The 10,807-nt window shown below is 36.9% G+C and overlaps 1 pseudogene; it reads left to right on the top strand.

Moving 5' to 3' along the window:
* Positions 1 to 236: 236 nt before the first annotated feature.
* Positions 237 to 1,205, top strand: LOC114206748 (succinate dehydrogenase [ubiquinone] iron-sulfur subunit, mitochondrial pseudogene; annotated as a pseudogene).
* The last annotated feature ends 9,602 nt before the right edge of the window (positions 1,206 to 10,807 follow it).

The raw sequence follows: 10,807 nt of genomic DNA, 5'->3' as shown, positions 1-10,807 counted from the left end.
GAGGCAGAATTCTTTCCTGTTCAGGGACCTCAGTCTATAATGTTAAGACCTTCAAATAATTAGATGAGGCCCACCCACCTAATGGAGGGTGATCTGCTTTATTCAAAGTCTACTGGTATAATATGTTAATCTCATTAAAAAATACCTTCAAAGCAACATCTGAATTGGTATTGACCAAAAAAATTGGTACCATAGCCTAGCTAAATTGACATATAAAATTGACCATCACATCGGCGATGTCAGAAGCCAAGATGGCGGCGGTGGTTGGACTCTCTTTGAAGCGCCGGTTCCCGCTTGCAACCATTGGCGGAGCCTGCCTGTAGGCCTGCCGGGGGGCACCGACAGCTGCCGCCGCAGCTCCCCAGATCAAGAAATTTGCCATCTACCGATGGGACCCAGACAAGTCTGGAGATAAACCTCATATGCAAACTTATGAAATTGATTTGAATAAATGTGGTCCTATGGTGTTGGATGCTTTAATCAAGATTAAGAATGAAATTGATTCTGCCTTGACCTTCCAAAGATCATGCAGAGAAGGCATCTGTGGCTCTTGTGCCATGAACATCAACGGAGGCAACACTCTGGCCTACACCCGAAGGATCGACACCAGCCTCACCAAAGTCTCAAAAATCTACCCTCTTCCGCATATGTATGTGATAAAGGATCTTGTTCCCAACTTGAGCAACTTCTACGCTCAGTACAAATCCATTGAACCTTATTTGAAGAAGAAGGATGAATCCCAGGAGGGCAAGCAGCAGTATCTGCAGTCCATAGAAGATCGTGAGAAACTGGACGGGCTGTACGAGTGCATCCTCTGTGCGTGCTGCAGCACCAGCTGCCCTAGCTACTGGTGGAACGGAGACAAGTACCTGGGGCCTGCGGTTCTTATGCAGGCCTACCGCTGGATGATCGACTCGAGAGACGACTTCACAGAGGAGCGCCTGGCCAAGCTGCAGGACCCCTTCTCCCTCTACCGCTGCCACACCATCATGAACTGCATCAGGACCTGCCCCAAGGGGCTGAATCCAGATAAGGCTATTGCTGAAATCAAGAAAATGATGGCCACCTATAAAGGGAAGAAAGCATCAGTGTAACTGTTTCCACACCAAGCATGACAGCCAGCTCGGCTGGACACGCTTTATATCCAATTCGAGTCCCTTCAGAGGTCTTGATTTTCCATGAATACAGCATGTATAATAAAAATTTTAAGAAATAAAAAAAAATTAACCATCACATCAATGATACAGATTTTCTTTTAAATCATTAGTATTTGTATAAGTGAATTTCTAATACAAGTAGTCATCTTGGGAAGTTACACATTTATTCTACTGATGCTTTCTTTGTTCTCTTTTGGAAAGTCTCTTTTTGTACCAGTCACAGAACCAGTCACAAACAAACAAAAAAAAAAATTAATATCTTGGGTTATAGCCAAAATGCTAGTATTTGGCTTATTTAGTCAATTCATTAAAATAACTTTGTTCCAAAGACTTTAGGGCTATTTTTAAAAATCAAATTCACTTTCAAAGTTAAAAATTTACATCTTTGTTACTGGCACAAAAATAGACACATAGAATAGAAAACCGAGAAGTAAACCCATAATTATATGGTCAACTAATCTACGACAAAAGAGGCAAGAATATACAATAGAAAAAAGTCTCTTCAACAAATGGTGTTAGGAAAACTGGACAACTACATGCAAAAGAATGAAACTCGACCACTTTCTTATGCCATATGCAAATGAACTCAAAATGGATTAAGACCTAAATGTGAGACCTGAAACCATAAAAATCCTACAAGAGAGCACAGGCAGTTATTTCTCTGACATCAGCCATAGAAACATTTTTCTAGATATGTCTTCTAAGACAAGGGAAACAAAAGCAAAAATAAACTATTGGGGCTGTGTCAAAATAAAAAGCTTCTGCACAGCAAAGGAAACAAGCAACAAAACAAAAGTCAACCTATTCAGTGGAAGAAGATATTTGTAAATGACATACCAAATAAGGGTAAATATATTAAAAACTTATAAAACTGAACACAAAAAAATAAATAATCCAATTTGAAAATGGGTGGAAGACATGAACAGATATTTTTCCAAAGAAGACATACAGATGGCTAACAGACACATGAAAAAATGCCAACATCACTAACCAGCAAGGAAATGCAAATCAAAACCACAAGGAGATATCACCTCACACCTGTCAGAATGGCTAAAATAAAAAACTCAAGAAACAACAGGTGTTGGCAAGAATGTGGAGAAAAAAGAACCTTCATGCATTGTTGGTGGGAATGCAAACTGGTACAGCTACTGTGGAAAACACTATGAAATTTCCTCAAAAAAATTAAAAATAGAACTACCATATGATCCAGTAATTCCACTACTGGGTATTTACTCAAAGAACACAAAACACTAATTAGAAAAGATGCATGCACCCCTATGTTTATCGTATCTTTATTTACAATAGTCAAAATATGAAAGCAGCCCAACTATCCATCAATAGATAAATGGACAAAGAAGATGTGGTATATATATATATATACACTGGAATACTACTCAACCATAAAAAAGAATGAGATCTTGCCATTTGCAACAACATGGATGGATCTAAAGGGTTTATTACTAAGTGAAATAAATCAGTCAGAGAAAGACAAATACCACATGATTTCACTCATATGTGGAATTTAAGAAAGAAAGAAAAAAGGAGACAAACAAGAAAACGGACTCTTAAATATAGCGAATAAACTGGTAGTTACAAGAGGGCAAGTGGGTAGGGGGATGGGTGAAATAAGTGAAGGGGATTAAGAGTACACTTATGATGAGCACCAAGTGATGTATAGAGTTGTTGAATCACTGTATTGTACACCTGAAACTAATACAACACTATATGCTAATTATACTAAGAAATAAATACATATATGCATACATACATACACAAAAAAAATTAAACACCAAGAACAAAATATTTACTCCCTGTGAGAATCTTTAAAGCATGTGTCATCAAAACCATTGCACAGGTGGTACTTCAAAAACTGGTTCAAATATCAACATTACTGGATTTAGCATAACACTCCCAAAGGTAAAAATCTTTCAAGAGTTATCCTCTCTCTTCTACATGAATACACAATGGTTATTAATAGCTAAATTTTTGAGCTAAGTTGCAACTATGAAGTTGTGGTATTGGGAATTGTGATGTGAAGGAATATTATAGTGACAAATATAAAAGATCCCAATCACACTGTTGATAACAGGGAAAAGATAACTACAGGAATCTGATTAAATAAATTATAATATTAAATTAAACTGGTTAGAATACTGTGTAGCTGTCTACAATATCACAGGCAGGGACAGGAAATATACAGACAGTTTTCAGGAAGTAAAACTCCTAAAATTTGTATGCAACATTTTGTATTCATGTTCACTTTCTAAAGCAAGAGATCTTAACCGATACATGTTATAATCCAAAAATAGTTAGGAAACGTCATAACAGAGGAATATTTAATGCAATGGAAAAATGTTCAAGTTATATTGCTGAGTAAAAAGACAAGATATAAAAGGATATGTATGGTATGGTGTATTTAAAATATTCTTATGTATGCTTAGTAAGTAATGATGGAAAAAAATATATACACCAAAATATTAGCAGGAATAACCACTGAGTAGTGAGATTATAAATAGTTTCTTTGTTGTTGTCTTATTTTGCTTTGCTGTTGGCTTGTCTGTGCTTTCTGTTTTCTACAATGATATGTATTGCTTTTACAAAGAAAAAAATAATAAAATTTAAGTTGAAAATGTCAAGTAAAAGAATGATTTGTCTGTATGTTATCAATACAATTCAGACTTCATGAGTTCTGGTGTTAGTCAACTGATCTCTGCTTGATAGTAGTATTTGTAATAGCAATTATAAGGATGATAATAATAAGTACTTTATAACAAACTATGCAAATTGTCCCTCTATTAATTGATTGGGCCTCATACGTGTCTCATTATAAATCAATTAGCTGGAATTTGGGTTTAGAAATTAGTTTAGTGTGAATTTAGTTGATATGAATCAATGTCCCTTGGTCAGTTCATCCATAACCAGGAAGAAAAGCAAATTTCTGAATTTGCAAAATTAAAAAACCCATACAATTGTATCTTGATTATATGATCCCTCGAGTTTGACAAAGATATGAGATAACTACATAAGATAATGTCAGTCTCTTCCCCCAAAAAACTAGATTCATGGATAGATTATCTCTGTTTTTAAAGTGTTTGTCTTTTTATAACTTTTTCTTAAGTTGTTGGTATTATCACCTACTGCTGGAAAATACTAGCAGCTGACAAAATGAATGATAAAATAGCAAACAAATATTAATAAACAACAATTAGTTCAATAGCTCATTGTTACTTTTTCACAGACAGTAGTGTTCTAGATTTTGCATAATTTGGGGGCCTCCAGGAAATAGGACCTTCAGGAAACAGAATTAGAAATATAATAAATAGATGTATTGGGGGAAATGCTTATGAAGGACAAAGGGGAGAAGGAGCAGGAGCAGGCCAAGAGAAACTCCAGACCATGTTTCTGGTCTGACACCTATGACAGGAGAGAAGGAAGGAAGAAGGACTTTGTAGCAAGAGCCTCAGACTGCAGTGACCTCTGTGAAAGTCTCAGCCAGACTCATAGGGAAGCTCAGAGTGAAGATTGCCCATTGAGAAGTTCCATGTTGAAACAGAAATGGCCCAGCTCTAGTATCTCAGTCATGCCCAGTCATTGGCTGGGACTTGGCTTTGGCATGAGTGCTGGAACTGACCCCAACTGTGCAACAGCTTATGGCTCACTGCTTTCCTCACAGCAGGTTCTTTCTTGAAGGGAGATCTGGGTGGCATACTTGGATCATTGCCACAAGTTGTTTTTTGTTTTTTGTTTTTTTGTTTTTTTACATGTAGATTTATTTTTTGCTACTTAAATTGTTCTTAGTTCCCATGGTGGAAGTAAATATAAAATTCTTTCCCCCATGTTCCAAAAAGAGCTTAGTGTTCTTAACTGCAATCTACAAAGACTATGATTTCCAGGTATTCCCATTTTAACAATTTGAGACCCATTTCTGCTTTGCAGTCAGAAGATTTGGACACCTTCATCACTTTCTACCTGCATTACCTTGAGCAAGATACCTGACCTTGCTGAACCTCAATTTCCTTATCTGTAAAGTGGCAATATCCATGCCTTGACCCAGAGGATTGTCTTAAAGATTAAATTCAATAACATATGTGAAAATCCTGGGCATAGAAAAAGCACTTGATAACAGGTACTATCCCATCTAGCTTGTCAACATTACCTTACTTCACCTGGACAAGTTATCTATTCATTAGCCTCAATTTCCTCGTTTGTAACATAGAGTAATATGACTCCCTGTGGCACTGGATTATTAAAATAATTAGGTTAAATAATACAAATAGAGCATTATTCCATACCTGACATGCCATAAGCCCTCAATAAATGTTACTGATTAGAATTATTTGCTATAAGTACATTCATTCATTTTAATTTTGAAGTTTAGACAAATTTGATGTATTACCTATTCTATGGCAATCTTAGTCTCATAGGAACTAATAATATCTCAATTGTTATTATTCTCAAATTGACATCTACTTCGAAGTAAGTATACACAAACACCACTGCTTGTCAAAGATGACCCATTATTGTACGATAATAACTAGACTAAGATAACAAGCAGTTTTACTTTATTGATCATCCACTTTCAAATTTGCTCTTCTGATAGAAAGACATGTTTGGATTTTTCCACATGTGTCAGTCATTGATCATTACTATCACCATTAAAAATAATAACAATGACAAAAATAATAATAATAACAGTGATATAATTTTTACCAGAAAGCCTCAATTTCTTTTAGGTAGTTTTTCTTAGTTTCAGAGCTTTAGCTGGACATTTAAAATGTAAGTTGGATTCATTTTTCCTTCTGTTCATCCACCAATTTTAACCCTTACAGTTTATCACTTGAAATTTCATAGAGTTAGGGACAGGGAAATATTGAGAGGGGGATGGTTTAAGATAAGGAAAGACTATAGAAATATATATTCTATATCCATTCATCTATCGATGGACATCTGGGTTCTTTCCATATTTTACAATGGAATATTACTCAGCCATTAAAAATAATGAAATCTTAACATTTGCAATGACATGGATGGAATTAGAGGGTATTATGCTAAGTGAAAAAAGTCATTCAGAGAAAGATAACTACCATGTGATTTCACTCATATATGGAATTTAAGAAACAAAACAGATAACCATAGGGGAAGGGAGAGAAAAACAAAATAAGATGAAGTCAGAGAGGGAGACAAACCATAAGAGACTCTTAACTATAGGAAACAACAGGGTTGCAGGAGGGGAGGCGGGTAGGGGGATGGGGTAACTGGGTGATGGGCATTAAGGAGGGCACATGATGTAATGAGCACTGGGTGTTATATGCAACTGATGAATCACTAAACTCTACCTCTGAAATTAATAATACATTATATGTTAATTAATTGAATTTAAATTAAAAAAATATATATATTCTATAATCCCTTGAAAGTAAGATGGGAATGAAACAAGAGATGGCATTGGAAGCTTCCAAAGGCAGAACTACAATTCTCACCTTGACCACTGAGTATTGGAAAATGAAAGATGGTCATAGATAAGGCAAGATTTTTTTCTATACATTCACAGATTGACAATTCCAGATTTCATAAGGCTAGTACACCAGACGAGGCTAGTCTCTAGACTCTGGGTGGGAAGCTTTTTTTTCAAATTTGAAAAAAAAAAAAAAGAAAATCTCATTGTTGACTTTAAGCTCTTGGGTAAAATTGTCAAACATGCTTGTTCCTAATAAGGAAACCAATTTGATTAAAAGTGCATTAAGACCACAGCTCTTTTTTCCTAGAGCCAAAAAGGAGTCACCCCTCAGTGAGTAATGATTTTTCCATTCTAATCAACAGAGCTTAATTACAGCAACTAACTCAAACACTCAGTCTTTTATCAAATTATTTATTGATTCAAAAATCTATGACTTGGGACACATGGGTGGCTCAGTCAGTTAAGCATCTACCTTCAGCTCAGGTCATGATCCTGGAGTCCTGGGATTGAGTCCCACATCGGGCTCCTTGCTCAGCGGGGAGCCTGCTTCTCCCTCTGCCTAATGCTCTCCCTCTCTCTTTCTCGGACAAATAAATAAATTTTTTTAAATATATGACTCAAAATCCAGATTTTCAAGATTTTTATTCAAAATGTATAATTTTCCACCATCACAGATCACCAAGAATTCAAAAATATTGATCACCTTTGACAAAGATGCAATAGATCTATATTATTACCAAGCATAGATCATTTTTCATGAACTAAGAGTCAAGACTCAGCTTTCAATCAATGCCACAATCCATGAAATTCAGTTTACCTGGTCCTCTCTCACAGATATGAAGGCAACTCACTAGCTAAAAAGAGTAGGCTTTGTCTCCCAGAAGTGAAAAGAGAAAAAAAGAAACAGCTAGAACTGCAGAGGTTGATGCAATTTTAAAAACACAAACAAACAAAACCCCTGATAGAAATCAACTTGATGAACAGAGGAAGCCACAGATGGTTTGAGAATTGGCAGATGTGTACCATTTCTTCATTCCATTATCAGGCCATTTATTGTGTGCCTACTGTATGCCAAGCTCACTGGAAGCTGAACAGGATTAACCATACTGCAATTTCAGGCAGCCCAAGAAACCATCACACAAGCAACCAGTGTAGAACCAGTTACAAGTCTGATTCCTTTTTTTACTTTTTAAAATTTTTTATTCATTTTATTTTTTAAAAAGATTTTATTCATTTATTTGTCCGAGAGAGAGAGAGAGAGAGGGCACGCACAAGCAGGGGGAGGGAGAAGCAGGCTCCCTGCTGAGCAAGGAGCCCAAATGCAGAACTCGATCCCAGGACCCTGGGATCATGACCTGAGCTGAAGGCAGATGTTTAACCGACTGAACCACCGAGCATCCCACAAGTCTGATTCCTAATAACTGGTCCCCCTCTACAAAAAAGGAATTCTTTCTGCTATCAAGTGACTCAGAAAATAGGTTTCCCCCCACACCGGCCGATATCTCAGATGGTAATATTTACTTCAAGACTTCTATGGCTTAGAAATAAGTCAATCAGAGAAGGACAATTATCATATGATCTCACTAATATGAGGAATTTGAGAAACAAGACAGAGGATCATAGGGAAAGGCAGGCAAAAATGAAACAAGACGAAACCAGAAAGGGAGACAACCCATAAGAGACTCTTAATCTTAGGAAACAAACTGAGGGTTGCTGGAGTCGAGGGGGGTGGGAGGGATGGGGTAGCTGATGATGGACATTGGGGAGGGTATCTACTATGGTGAGCCCTGTGAATTGTGTAAGACTGATGAATCACAGACCTGTACCCCTGAAACAAATAATACAACCTATGTTAATTTAAAAAAAATACTTCTATGGCTTAGATTTTTTTTCAGGTACAAATTAAAGACCTAAACCAGGTATTTTTTGCATTACGTTTTTAAAAAAGCTAAGTGAAATATAGCAATATTTCTCCCTATCTATCTCAATTCTACATGCAGATTCTTAGTTTGCGTACAATTCCCAACATAAGTCACTTGACCCTCTCTTTTAAAATATGCCTTGATATAAAAAGAGAGAGGGCAAAAATAGTGAGAGATGGGGTTAGGTATACAGCACACTGCTCGGAGAGCTGTTTTAATGCAATTTCGTTATTGAAGCTTGGAATCTAAATTATGAGTATAGGAGGAGATAAGATTCATGGTGGTCATGTTGTACCAAGGTCCCTGCTCACACTCCCCAGCATTAACATAATCACAGGAGTGGTAAAGCCATAGAAAAATGTTTGCTATTCTGAAAAGCTTCATTCATCCTGGTATTTCAACAAACCCCAGTATATGTTTGGTTCCCTTTTATAAAAACAGCATAAAGCTTTCGACCACAAGTCATTAAGAGACCACGGAGGACAATGTAAGTGTCAATTTTCATTTTCATCTCAACAACCCTCATTTCTGTCATCTTTATTCAGACATCAATTACCTGCTCAGTTTCCTCTGCCCTTCAAGTAAGAAAAGCAATTCCCTAGAGGAGACTGAAGGAAAAGCAAAACTGATAGGGTATTTGAAAAAGAGGTTAAAATGAGTGAATTGAAGGTTCATGTCCCCTCAACCCAAAAAACAATCAGGTTAACCCAGAAAATCTGCCCTTCAGTTGAACTCTCTGGCAGAATAGAACAAGGCAGCTTTGCCACAAAGTTTGCATGGCTTGGCTTCCAGGCAATTTGGTAGGTTAGGACCAGTGGAAAAGAGACCAAAACAAAAATAAAGAAAAATGTTAATAAATGATTGTGTTTTAGGAGAAACTTTGTTCAATTTCATAAAACCACTCATTTCAATAATTATTACCATAGCTAACATTTAGTGCTGGAAAATACCAGCACTAAATACCATATCAAGCCCTTTACAAAGATCATATTTAATTCTCATGAAAGTCTTATGAAGAACATACTATTATTATCCCCATTTCCCAGATGAGCACATCGGGATACACAGAAGTGAAGGAACTTGCACAAAGTCAAGAAGATAGTAAAGTTCCAGATTCTACCTCCAAAGTCCTACTGGTCAACAATAGTCTGGGAGTCTGGTCTCTTCCCAGAGGAATTGCTCCAGTTATCTATTGCTGTGTAAAAAACCACCCTCAAAACTTAGTGATTTAAAACTCTGATTTGCTCTTCTCTCTCATGGTTCTGTGGCTTGAGTGAGCTCAGTGAGGCAGTTCTTGCTCAGGTTCACATGGTTATAATAATATGATGACTAGGCCAAAAGTTATCTGAGAGCATGAATGGGTTGGGTTGGATGTCCAAGATGGCACATTTTCACGGCTGTCCAGTGACGCTGGCGCCAGGTACATGTCCAGGTGGGGATAGTTAACTAGAGTGCCAATACATGGCCACCCATGTGACATGGGTTTCTCATGGCACAGCCACTGGTTTCCAAGAGGGAGTGTTCTGAGAAAGGAGTGTCCTGAAAGCAAGCATTCCAAGAGACCCAAACAGAGGTTATAAGATTTATGACCTAATCTCAAAAGTCCCGTCATATCACCTCTACCAAATTTATTGGTCAATAGTGAGTCCCAGCCACAGCCAGATTCAAGGGCAAGAGATTATAAAAAAGCATGAATTCCAAGAGAATTGGGTTGATATCTGGAGACTCACTACCATAGTCATATTTGTAAAGTACAAATTTTTATGCTCTCCTTTGAGAAGAAGCCAGAGAAGGGAGTTTGACCCCACATGGCTCTCAGAATGGAGAAATTCTTACAAGATGTTAAGCTAAGGACATTAGTAAGAGGCAGATCTGAAAACAATGACAAGAAAAGCAAATGCTAGTTAAAGACATAAATTTAAATTTAATCCTACTATGTGATCTGTGCAGAAATGACCACTTATTGCACACAAATAATGAATTCCTCAACATCTTCTCCAAAGCATTGCCCAAAACGTAGTTCTCTGAATGCCTCATATATTTGGGGGAATACATGTGATTTCTTTTTTTACTTATCCTTCCTTTATAGAGACATTATGGCTTAAGCAGAAAGGTGGTCATGGGCTCTGGAATCAAACAAGCCTGAATTCAAATTCAGTCTCTGAGTCCTTAGGTAAAACTTGAATTTTTCTGACATTCTGTTCCTTCATCTGAATAACAGGAATGATAATATCTGCATGTACAACTGAGTGTATGTGTGTCTCTGTGTG

Source organism: Eumetopias jubatus, unplaced genomic scaffold (assembly GCF_037043125.1).
Source record: "Eumetopias jubatus isolate StellerSeaLion01/CBP00866 unplaced genomic scaffold, mEumJub1_p1.0 scaffold_2, whole genome shotgun sequence".
NCBI classification, from domain to species: Eukaryota; Metazoa; Chordata; class Mammalia; order Carnivora; family Otariidae; genus Eumetopias; species Eumetopias jubatus.
This window is presented reverse-complemented; position numbering and strand designations above follow the sequence as displayed.